Source organism: Tachypleus tridentatus, chromosome 6 (genome assembly GCF_004210375.1).
Source record: "Tachypleus tridentatus isolate NWPU-2018 chromosome 6, ASM421037v1, whole genome shotgun sequence".
Taxonomy (NCBI): Eukaryota; Metazoa; Arthropoda; class Merostomata; order Xiphosura; family Limulidae; genus Tachypleus; species Tachypleus tridentatus.
The window spans coordinates 87,466,263-87,478,833 of NC_134830.1; the positions used below are offsets into that span (position 1 = coordinate 87,466,263).

At 32.9% G+C, this 12,571-nt stretch overlaps 1 long non-coding RNA gene across 1 annotated transcript in view; it reads right to left on the reverse strand.

Moving 5' to 3' along the window:
• The window catches only part of LOC143252969 (uncharacterized), a 32,386-nt gene extending 21,183 nt beyond the window's left edge, over positions 1–11,203 (reverse strand). Inside the window, exon 1 of the long non-coding RNA XR_013029277.1 lies at positions 11,068–11,203. This is a non-coding gene — a long non-coding RNA (uncharacterized LOC143252969). The remainder of the gene's footprint in view (positions 1–11,067) is intronic.
• Positions 11,204–12,571: the final 1,368 nt, after the last annotated feature.

A 12,571-nucleotide genomic window follows, 5' to 3' on the forward strand; every position in this document is an offset into this window, starting at 1 on the left:
TAGTTTTGTACCTGGTTTTTGAATAAATTGGGTGGTTACTGGAATGTTGTGTTTTGTTAAGTTTTTTCCAAATGTTGGTTATTTTTTGATGATGTCAGGAATATATGGTATGCAGAAGTGTCAGGTTTTATAGTTTGTTGTATATTGGGATTTATTATTGTTTGTTGTTAATCTAGGTGTGTGTGTAAAAAATTTGTTGAAGTTGATGAAGTGTTTTATTTTGTTCATTTTATCATTAATTTTATCTAGTGAGCATAGTTTTGTGGCTGTGTTTATTTAGTTTCTTAATATGTTGAATTTTTGTTTTGTTTTGTATGCTGATTCTCAGGGAATGTATGTCCAGTATGGGTGATTTTTCTATTGATGTTTGTTTTGAATTCTGCATCAGTTCTAGTGATTTTGAGTTTAAGAAATGTTATTTGGTTAGTTTTTTTCCTGTTCACAGGTGAACTTAATGTTGGTGTGTAACAAGTTAATGTGATTGAAAACAACTAAGTGTGAGTTCTGTAAATGTGAATCAATTGTATCATCAACATACCTGTACCAGTATAGTGGTGGGTGTGGGTGTAAGGCTGAATTGACCGTTTTAGATTCAATCTGTGACCTAAAATTGTTGGCTAGAACTGGTGAGACAGGATTCCCCATACTTAGCCCATTTATTTGTAAGTAGTTTTGGTTATTGAACATAAAGTTAGTTTTGGTGGTGGTGAATTCTATAAGGGTTCCTAATTGGTTGCGCTTTGGGTGCATATCAATGGGTTGGGATCTTGAATATAAAGTTCTAAAGCTATCTTGCAGGCTTCAGTTGTTGGGACGTCTGTGAAGAGGGAGATTACATCAAAACTTCCCATTAAGGCTCTATGATTTGGTTGGTTAAGAATATATTTAAAGTTAAAAAGAGTCTTTGAAAAAGGATATTAAGTAGGGAAACAAATATAAACAAATGCAAAATCAAAGAAGCCCTCCTTGTACGACAACTAAAACCAAATTAAACCAATATAAAGGGACGCTTTTATACCTATACGAATTAATAACCTAACATCCATTTGCAACGTTTCCTACAACCCCGTATCCGTTTATACTCTCGTTTCTAAGACACGTCCGGCAACGGTCAATTGCAAACTTTCTCTTTCTTAACCTGAAGATGACCTAGGAAGGTCGAAACGTTGTTCTTTCCTTATCAATAAAAGTGCTAATACACCTACCAGTTGTTCTGAGATACAGTTCTTTACCAGACATGTGCCATAATTGATGATTACATCACAAAGTAAAGAACGTGTTTCTAAGCCGCGATGACTCTTACAGTACATTTCTCATCATGTTAGTAATTAAATATTAAATAATCCTTAAATAGACGCTTAAGATTAATTCATTAAATTATTTATAATCAAATCGCCCTAAAAATGAACCTTAACAGTAATCAATGTGTTAATCCTAAAAAGGAGAGTGAATGCTAATGCATTAACTAATTGATTAATAATTAAATTATCCAACCACAAAACATAGAACATGTTTTCAGTCTGCCATGACTGATACAATACATATCTCAAAAAGAATACAATAAATCACTAGTTAATTATATCATTTATAATTAACTTGTCATAAAAAAGAACAGTAAATGCTTATTCATTAGTTAATTAAATCGTCATAAAAAAGGAAGCTTAACGCTAATTGTTCAGTTAATTAAATTTCCTGCCCTAAAAGGATATCTCGATTAAAACTCATTGCTTGAATTGTCATCCAAGTGTTTAAAGATTTTAAATGATACAATAAATTGTCAATAACATTATTTAATGTAACATGTTTTAAATGAAAATACAAAATCATATGACTAGAATAAACTAATACATTTCGCAATATATCTAAGTACCAAGTGATTATACAAAACATTTGAAAAATAAGACAGCCATGCACTTTATTTACAGTTTTGCCCGGCATGGCCAGGTGGGTAAGGCAATCAACTCGTAATACGAAGATCGCGGGTTCAAATCCCCATCGCATCAAACATGCTCTCCCTTTCAGCCGTGGGGACGTTATAATGGTTCGATCAATCACACTCTTCGTTGGTAAAAGTTTAGCTCAAGAGTTAGCGGTGGGTGGTGATAACTAGCTGCCTTCCCTGTCTCTCTGCTAAATTAGGGACGGCTAGTGCAGATAGCCCTCGTGTAGCTTTGTGCGAAATTCAAAACAAACCAAATTTAAGTTAAATAAATGTTGATGCATATCCAATTTATGACACTTGCAAGGAAGACGGATATACACACTTTTTAATACAAATATATTTTAATATAAAAACAATAAGAACGAAATATTGTACAAACTTAAAAACAGTATTCAGTCTTCTACCTGTTCTGGAACTCTGATAGCTTATATAGGGCTCACGACGATCGATTTAATTTTGAATTGATGTAGGCACAATTCACTTGACAGGGAGCTAGCTAGCTCTGTATTCTTTATTCTGTGTTTTTCCAAACACACACATGTTGTTGATTCTTACGCTTAAGAATTTTTTTTCAATTTTAATGAATAGGCAGGAATTTTATAATAGAAATTTAATAGTATAAGTTATGTACATGTTTCACTATAAATTCAACTTAAATATTGATATTAAAATAAATATATAATAGTTAAGCGGTCACAAACATAAAGATTGGATAAGAAATAACAAAACAATAACTTTAGCTATAGCCAAATATGTGATAATTATCCAACGTATAAAGTTATGGGAAAAAAAAAATTAAGTTTAGCTCAGCCTCTTAATGTTATAACATTAAATATTAGAGAAACAAAAAAAAAAGTACTGGGTAGAGATGAAGGACCAGCGAATCAATTCGTTGATATATGGCGAGATATAAATGAATAAAAAATAGACCAAGGAAATATGCAAATAACTGTGAAGCAGTACAAAAGGTCTAAACTTATAAAGTAGGTTTTGTAATGAAGATGATGTTGATCATGCCGAAACTTCTACATGAAGTGTCATTTTAAAATGAAGGAAGCAGTTCGACTTCAATAAAATTTTTAATTGTGTAAATATGAAATTTTATTTTAAATTATTGTAAATTTAAGACATTATTTTTCTTCATTCTGTTTTTCAGTGTACATTCTGGGATAGATTATCTATTTTTACACTGGGTTTCCACAGTAGCTCGACCTTTAAATAAGTGTCTACATTTTGACAGGTTCCGTTACTACAGAACACCCTTTAACAAGAAAACTTATTATCCTTATCTCTGATAAACCGTGAAACTTGCTTTAAAATATTGCTCGTTAAGATTAAACCAACAATTCCAGAGTCTAACTTCACTTTCAGTAACTTTTTTTATTCCTTCACTTAAGTTTTATTGATAACCACAGATGTATCCAGAGCTTCAAATAATTTTTGCGTCAAAAGTCCACTCGGGCTAGTTCAGTTACTCTAGAACTCAATAAACAAGACAAATTTATTTACCCTTCTTTATTTGTTACAATACAACTGTGAAACATACTATAAAAATCATGGCTAATCACTCAAACTTAAACTTTATTTTGTTTTTCACTAACTTTTTCTCTCTGAACTTTTACCGAGTCACCTACTAACTATTACGCTATTTTTCGTCGGTGGGGAGATTCTATATTCTTTGTGCATGTAATAATACTCGCAAAGCATGTCAGAGTTCAAACATTTGGCAATCATCAAGGTTTCGAGAAAGATGTTATCAACAATGCTACAACAATTGACAACATACGACTTTTACCGAGTCACTTAACAAAATATGTCATAACTATTACTTTAAAGTAATCAACTTTTAACATTATTATTAATGAAACTAAATATTTATTAAATATTCCATAACTAAATTATGACTATTAAGCTTTAGCTCTTTGCTTGTCAAAAATCCACACAGGCTAGTTAAATTACTTTAGAACCCAAGTGACAAGAATTATTTCTTCTCTACTCTTATTATAATAACATCAGCGAACAATTCACTGTGACCTACCATAGTATCTCGATTTTTAAATAATTGTCTCCTTTTCGTCAAGTTCACATAGAAGGGTTCAATTACTTTACAACACCATTTGACAAGAAAAATTACTCTCTTTATCTCTGTTAAATTGTGAAGCTCACTTCAAAATATCGCCCATTATGGTTAAACTAATAATCACGCAATCCGAATTCACTTTTACTAACTTAATGTTTTCTGGCTTAACTTTGGCCCACATATATATTGCCCATATAAGCCCAAAGTTCGAGTAACGTGATGTCAAAAATCTAACAGAAGCCTAGTACAACAATTAAATTGCAAACACAACTCGCGTCTCGTATAGGGCCTGGCATGGCCAAGCGTGTTAAGGAGTGCGACTCGTAATCTGAGGGTCGCGGGTTCGCATTCCCATCGCGCCAAACATGCTCATCCCTTCAGCCGTGGAAGCGTTATAATATTACGGTTAATCCCACTATTCGTTGGTAAAAGAGTAGTCCAAGAGTTGGCGGTGGGTGGGAATGACTACTGCCTTCCCTCTAGTTTTACACTGCTAAATTAGGGACGGCTAGAGCAGATAGCCCTCGTGTAGCTTTGCTAAAAATTCAAAATAATATTAATATTGAAAATGATTAAATGTGATTTATAATAAGTTATATGAATGATATTGAGAAGATTATCTACAGTGTTCATATTTTCAAACACAAGAGTGACCAGAGAACGTTAATTTAAGTTATATAGGACATATATACATCTTCTTTGAAAGCATTTTTTTCAATGGATTATATTTCGTTCACTATAGGGTGGTTGATTGGATGAAACCATTGATTTCTAGCATAACAAACTGGATGTTCATCTGGGCTATATTATGACATTCTATGTCTCAAATACATGTAAAATCAATTGTTTTTTTGTCTATCTATGTGAACTAGATGTTCATATAAACATTCAATTCGTTATGCACCCAGAGTGAGCATGTTTATACGTCAAAATAGCTGTTGTATACATAGGTAATACCAAAAGTAACAGAAAAGTCCTAAGTCTGCAATATGAGATGTTCAGGAAACATCTTTTGCAAGAAAATATGCTGAAAACGACGGACAACAAAATAAATGCAAAACAAAACAAAAAATAAAAAAATCTGCCAAAAAGACCAACAAGAGCTTTCATTATATAAATTGTACAGGCTTCACATTGTTCAAACGTTTTTGGCTGCTGAAATAATGGAAGAAGACAACGTTACAAAATATAACACATTGTTCTCTCACTCACTTTTGCAAATCAGACGAAAACTCTAGTGAGAAGTTTCAAAACTCTAGATAACTAACTTCAATATATTTTCATTATATACATTCAAAGGAAATTAACTTTCAACTCATATTAACTTTCAAAAAGCTATCATTACGTGCACAAGCATGTACTTCCAAAATAAGCATAGGAACTTGGCCAAGTACATGTTAACTGAATTATTAATACGATGTTTAATCTTAAATTTATAAGAGGAATATATCACATTTATGACTACATATACAGTGTTTACAAGGACTTTAACTACGCACAAGACCTTTGAATGGAAACATATTTCTGAATGTGCCGCATTACTTACGGACAACTTTGAAGAAGGCTTACTATAAGTGTAAACATTTGCAAGCATTATTTAAAAATCTCTCTAGTGAAAATAGAAACATGAACCAAATGTACAAAATTATTTCACAAAATTACAGAAACAAGATAGGTAGCATAAATGCAGTTTCAGAAAAACATAAACAAACAAGTTTAAGGTTTGAAACATATGTTGGCATTATTTCTTCAAGCTACAAATCCATGTTTTAAATCTTCTAAAAGGTTTGGTTTGTTTTGAAAATCGCGCAAAGTCACTCGAGGGCTCTCTGTGCTAGCCGTCCCTAATTTAGTAGTGTAAGACTAGAGGGAAGGCAATAGTGATCACCACCCACCGCCAACTCTTGGGCTACTCTTTTACCAACAAATAGTGGGATTGACCGTATTATTATAACGCCTCCACGGCTGAAAGGGCGAGCATGTTTGGTGTGACGAGGATTTGAACCCACAACCCTCAGATAACGACTCGAGTGCCTTAACCACCTGGCCATGCCGGGCCCTTCTGAAAGACTGACAGTCCAACAGGTCTTAACTTTGTTTTAATTTATATATTTATTTGTATTACATGTACTTTACAAAGTCGGGCAATGTTACTAAGGGTTGTGTTTGTATAGGAGGAGGAAGATGTGCTAATTGTCTCAACATGTGATACATAATGTCAATATTTAATTATATGTAAATGTGTTATTGGTTTTATATAACAACAAATAAGTTCTCAACACAATATTTCTTTTTAACACTTTACTACTTTCACAGTAAAGTTGTTGCAATCTAATCTATATAAAGGGCACATCTATTTGGTACATATATACTCGAAAACGTTTTGCAACAAAATCACAAGCAAACATATAATTAACATCTTTGTGGGATCCAAATTTAGATATTTTTTGTTTTGACAGACGTCGAGCCAATAATAACAATATATACAATATCATCCACACACAGACGAATACGGTTCTTGTAATACATTTTATTTGTAAATCTATGTCCAATAGGTCTTCTTCATGAATCTTCTTATGTTGAGGTTATGTGAAGAAGGTCGTAATGGATCAAAATATTCTCCTATTATATTTCGACCAAAGTAAATACAGACCCAGTGGCTACTAGGTTTATAGCTCGAATCCAGATTGACATCTACATTTATTTTTCTGCATGGCCAGGTAGCTGATTACTGGCAAACACACCTCCAAACTTCTTTCATGTTCACAGACCTTGTGAGAGTATCAATTTCTCTAATGCTCATAACTTCTTAAATATCAATTATCATGTTTCTAGACTGATTAATTTCTTAAAATGACTCCAATTCTGCATAGGCGAAAGCATGTATAGTGTTGAGTAAGGTACTATCAAAATATATTTCAATTCCTAATTTTGCTCAGGTTAAGGTGTGAATTGCCAATAGGTAGGGTCTAAGATCAAAGTTTCTTTGTTTTGAATTTTGCGCAAAGCCACTCGAGGGCTTTCTGCGCTAGCCGTCCCTAATTTTTCAGTGTAAGACTAGAGGGAAGGCAGCTGGTCGTTACCACCCACCGTCAACTCTTGGGCTACTCTTTTACCGACGAATAGTAGGATTGACCGTTACATTATAACACCCCCACGGCTGAAAGGGCGAGCATGTTTGGTGCGACTGGGATTCGAACCCACAACTCTCATATTACGAGTCGAACGCCTTTACCCACCTGGCCATGCCGAGCCGTCGATGAGGAAGTAACCATATTGTTTTTTCATTGCACTTTAAAATATTTAACACATGCTATTACTTCTTCGTTAATCTTCATTAAGGAGTGATACCCTTTAACTGATATTACATAGGTGAGTTGTGGTTTGTTTTCAAACATAGCTCAACGTCCCTAAAATGAAGTAAACCCATTTTTGCAACTGATCTTTTTCGTAGATTAAATACCACGTTTTATGAGGTCTGTTATAGACCTTTTTTTATTATTATACCGGTGATGTAATCTTGTTTTGCATCTGATGTTACAATAAAGGGCCAGCCATAACTTTCTTGATTTAATTTATGAAATATATCAATATAGCTCTTAAAAAGATCTCTAGACTTAACAGGAAAATGATATAGGTCGTGCATTTTTATTATCTGCTCAAATGCTTTTTAACTTTTTCTGTGATCCAGGTACCAGTGAAAGCTTTTTTATTATTGCAATGGTTACATGGTGGTGATGATCTGGATTCTATACCTGATCTGCATAAAGAAAAAGTTAGTTTATCATTACTTCTAACTAGCAAAACTGGAGGATAGTTTCCTCAGAGCTAGAAAATTTACATTTAATGAATTCAAAGTAATTTTCTAAATCAGAAAAATAAATGTTGTTATGATCATAGGATGTCCAGTCAGATACTCACAATATTTGTTCATTCATGGATATATTGGTATAAAGTCTACATACATGATATTGTCTCCTTTTATATCGTATAAAAACCTTGTTGCATTTAATCTACCTCCACAGAAGGCATCTGATAATCCAGGTGGGGAAATATTTTATGGTCCTTAAGGAAATTTATCAAGCCTGAATTATTAGATTTCATTTTCTTAAAGTGTTGTTATGACCTTGTACTTAGATCTTTGAATTACTATTGTCTTTCTAATGTATACTTTTTAATAAACCGATTGTGTTAATTTAGTAACATCCATAAAACTCAAAAACTATTTTGTTCCTTACTGAATCTAGCTACTCTGTAATTTAATATTTGCTTTTTATCATCATTAAGTGCGTGTTGGATCTCGGACTTCTCAATTTCTATATGTTATCTTACCATTGAATACTTATATGACTGTAGTTATTGATATAAAGTATCCCTGGTTGGGTACGAGAGTTATTGATTATAAAAGTATAAATTTGTTTATGTAAACAGCATTATATACAGAAAAACTATGATGTACCTGAAGAAATCTATATTGTAGTTTGCGAGAAACTCTTCCTTAAATTGAACACAGCACCATCGAAGTATGCCTACACCTCATTGGCAAAGAAAAAAAAAAGAATATTAAATATAACTGAACAAAAATTAAAGAAAAACAACAACAAACTTTCAACAAAACGTATAATAACAGTTAATAATGATAGAGTTATTTTTCTTATCTATTCATCTTTTTTGAAAGTCAAAAATATACTTTTCTCTTGTCGCTGACAGTGCCAATTCAAGAACTTTTATCACATGGGTGCTGACATGATGTCTGAAGAGTTAAATCTGGCATCTAGTATATGTGCATTTGAATCTTTGAAAACTGTTTCCTTAATCGTTAAAATTATGGACCACACATCAGTCAACCTCGTAAATTCCAGTTTCTTGATTACGTATAGGGGTTTATTTGACGATTCTTTGCCTTTTTTATGCTGGAGAAAACAGAAATAGTTATTTAAGACGTATCAATTTCATTTCACGAATCTTATTTCACTACATTTACGAAAAGATGGTTTATATTTCGTTCTGTCAGTAATAACAAAACATTTTCTGCATTGGTTAAACATTTTTCATGAAGATACTATTTGTTTTCCATTCTTTGTTTTAAGTTTGTTGTAGTAGTCTGCCGATTTGCAATATCTATTGCACTCAGTACAAATTATGGTTTAACCTTTTAATATTTATTACTGTAATAAACGTGACAATATCTTAATAAGGCCTTGTTGCAATCTGAACAGTGATAACATACCCCTAGGAAATCATTCATTGACGTAATAATGTCGAAATGATTATCATAGTACCATAAGAAATTATTTTGGGATCGTGAAGGACTTTTATAAATTACGTAGTTGAAATTGTCTGAAGAAACCATATGTATTTGAATGTTCAAAATACTTATGATTATTTTACAACAACGATTGCTAAATACACAATTCTAAAAATAAGACAGCTCCCAGTCTCAAGAGTACAATAAAATACCAATAACATTGTAGAGAAACCATGATGAGACTGGAAAACATTCGCATACACTCTACAACTTTGTTTTGTTTTTTTCTGAAACTTTAGATGAAGCATGTAAGTCTTTGGATATATGTGTAAGTTATGGTAGTCAATGGCTACCAATACTATTATATTTGAGATTATTTCTGAGCGATATAAAAGCTCTTACTACAGCCTTAACACAGCAGTTATTTATAGAAATAAATGATCATTTTCAAAATAACAATTTTGAATTCTGATGTATTAAATTAAATTTTGAAAGACCATCTAAAATATGTTCTTTTTACCTTAGATATCTTCTTCAGTGTTGTTTTAACATAATTTCTGATGAAAACAGTTCATTATTCCGCAAACAAGTGCTTAGTGGTTTAAACAAACGATTTGAATTAACACATACCCTAACTTTATTTTTATTGTTTAGGTGTTTTGTTTTCTCCTCCGTATTGGCCCGGCATGGCCAAGCGTGTTAAGGCGTGCGACTCGTAATCTGAGGGTCGCGGGTTTGCAGCCCCATCGCGCCAAACATGTTCGTCCTTTCAGCCGTGGGGGCGTTATAATGTGACGGTCAATCCCACTATTTGTTGGTAAAAGAGTAGCCCAAGAGTTGGCGGTGGGTGGTGATGACTAACTGCCTTCCCTCTAATCTTACACTGCAAAATTAGGGAGGGCTATCACAGATAGCCCTCGAGTAGCTTTGTGCGAAATTCAAAAACAAATGTCCGTATAGTATTAATATCGATTGTGTCTATACTTTTTGTAGGTCCATTTGATATAGGATTAAATAATATGCTGAACATTGTAGCAGTTGCATTATACTTTTTAACTCTTATACTCTAACAATAAAATGTCTGTCTTCCTCATGGGAACGTTAAACAGATATCTGCAAAAACAGAAAATCATATTAATAAGTATAATTTTGTAAATAAACATTTATTCAGATATGTGAATTCTGCATAAACATTAAAACTAACCTCTCCTTTCTCACTAGGTGAGCATTTGATCCCACAGAAAATCTGTATGCCTTTATTACTGAATGTCTTTAAAGAAAAAAGTGAGATCATTTTGTACAATTGTAGAAAATTGTATTAATCAGTTTAAACAATATGAAAACAACTTAGAGTATTCGGAGCTTCTAAGATTTCAGTCTCTTCAACAGCTAAAGACCAGAGAAGTAGGTAAATTCTGCCTAATTGTAGACATGCCTTTCATTCTAATTTATTTAAATCATCACAGCTGAAGGATGGTGGAACAATATATTTCATAAATATAAGTACAAGTATTGAATATCAAAACAGAGCTGTAAGAGTTTTAGTATAAATGAACTGAGATTCTGTTATCACACAATCCGTGTATTTTAAAATAACGTATTCAGAACAAATCAAACATACATGCAAATATTCATTGCAGAGTTAAGCACCATATTTGTATCCAGAGCTTTAGATAATCGTCTCTTTTCGTCAAGAATCCACATAGGCTGGTTCAGTTACTTTAGAACCTAATTCATTAGATAAATTATTTTCCTTTACTCTGTCATCACAATATAATTATTGATAAATTCACTTACTTTATTCAGTGGGATGGCACAGTTATATTCAAAGGTTTAATAGTCCTTTTTTTTTTTTGTCAAAAGTTCACACAGGCTGGCTCACTTACTTTAGAACCCAACTGATAACACGAATTATCCTTTTTGATCTGTTTATTACAAATACACAATCAAGATCTATTTCACTATATCTTTAAATTGCTAACTTTCACTTTCAATAACTTAGTTGCATATATATATATACACCCTTGTGCAAATTAATTGAAACAAATGGTCATTTTACAATCTTTTACCCTTGTGCAAATTAATTGAAACAAATGGTCACTATTCGTTTTACAATCTAGCTTTTCAGCATGCTAAATTAGGGACGGGCACAGGTGCGAAATTCAAAAAAAAAAAACAAAAAAAACAATCTTTTCGTTGTAGGCTCGCTGGATCCGCTGATTTCCTTTAATAGTCATTTTTTCACACAGACGGCGTCATTAGCTGTGTTTTGCAGTACGGTCGATCTATTTTTGGGATATATGACAAAATTTTAAGGAATATTACGTCATTCGAAATTGCGTTAGAAGAGCAAGGAGACCATTCAAAAAACAACTTCTTACCAACTCAATGAAGAAAAAACGGTATCAATGGGGTCTGTAATACAAGAACTGGACACAAGAACAATGGAGGAAGGTATTATTCAGTGACAAGACTAATGTTTTCGTACAGGGTTAAAGACGTCTGCATGTTCGCAGATCTCCAGGTGAGAAACTTTGAGAATATCATATAAATCAGTTCGTAAAACATCCCTTGAAGAAAATGTTTTGGGGCTTTTTCAGCTACTATGGCATTGAAGGCTTACATATCGTAGAAGGTATGATGCGAGGACCACAGTACATCGAAGGTTTGCAGAGAAGAGTCGTTCATAATTAAAAAAGAGATTTCCAGATAGATCTGGCATTTTTTAGCAAGATCTGGCTCCGTGCCACACATCGAAACTTGTGAAGAATTTTATGACTACAACGCGAATAAAGGTGCTAGACTGGCCTGGAACCTCTCCGGGCTTAAATCTTATTGAAAATCTTTGGGCAATTTGTAAAGAAAGACTTCAGGGAAAAGACTGTACTACGAAAGATAAGCTAATTGAGGCCATAATTGAGGTGTGGTACCGTGATCCAAAAATTAGCAAAGATTGAAGTCAACACGTGTACTCGATGGCAAAGCGGATTAATGATCTTGTACTAATTTGTGAGTAATTTTTGGATTTTCAGAAATAAAACGCAAAAAATTGAAAAAGTCGTAATTTTCCGTCTTGTTTCAATTAATTTGCACAAGGGTGTATATATCTTGACAAACTGGGGTCTAAAACTTTGTACAAGTTACAGGATGCTATGATGTAACAATACTCACTTAAATACGAAAGGTTCGAGTAATGTGACCTCAATTCACAAAACTGAACAAAAAACAAATGATTCATAAACAGTTATCTAAGCAAACTTGTCATAAGTATTGCTTCTAAAAATGATTAACATTACTGTCG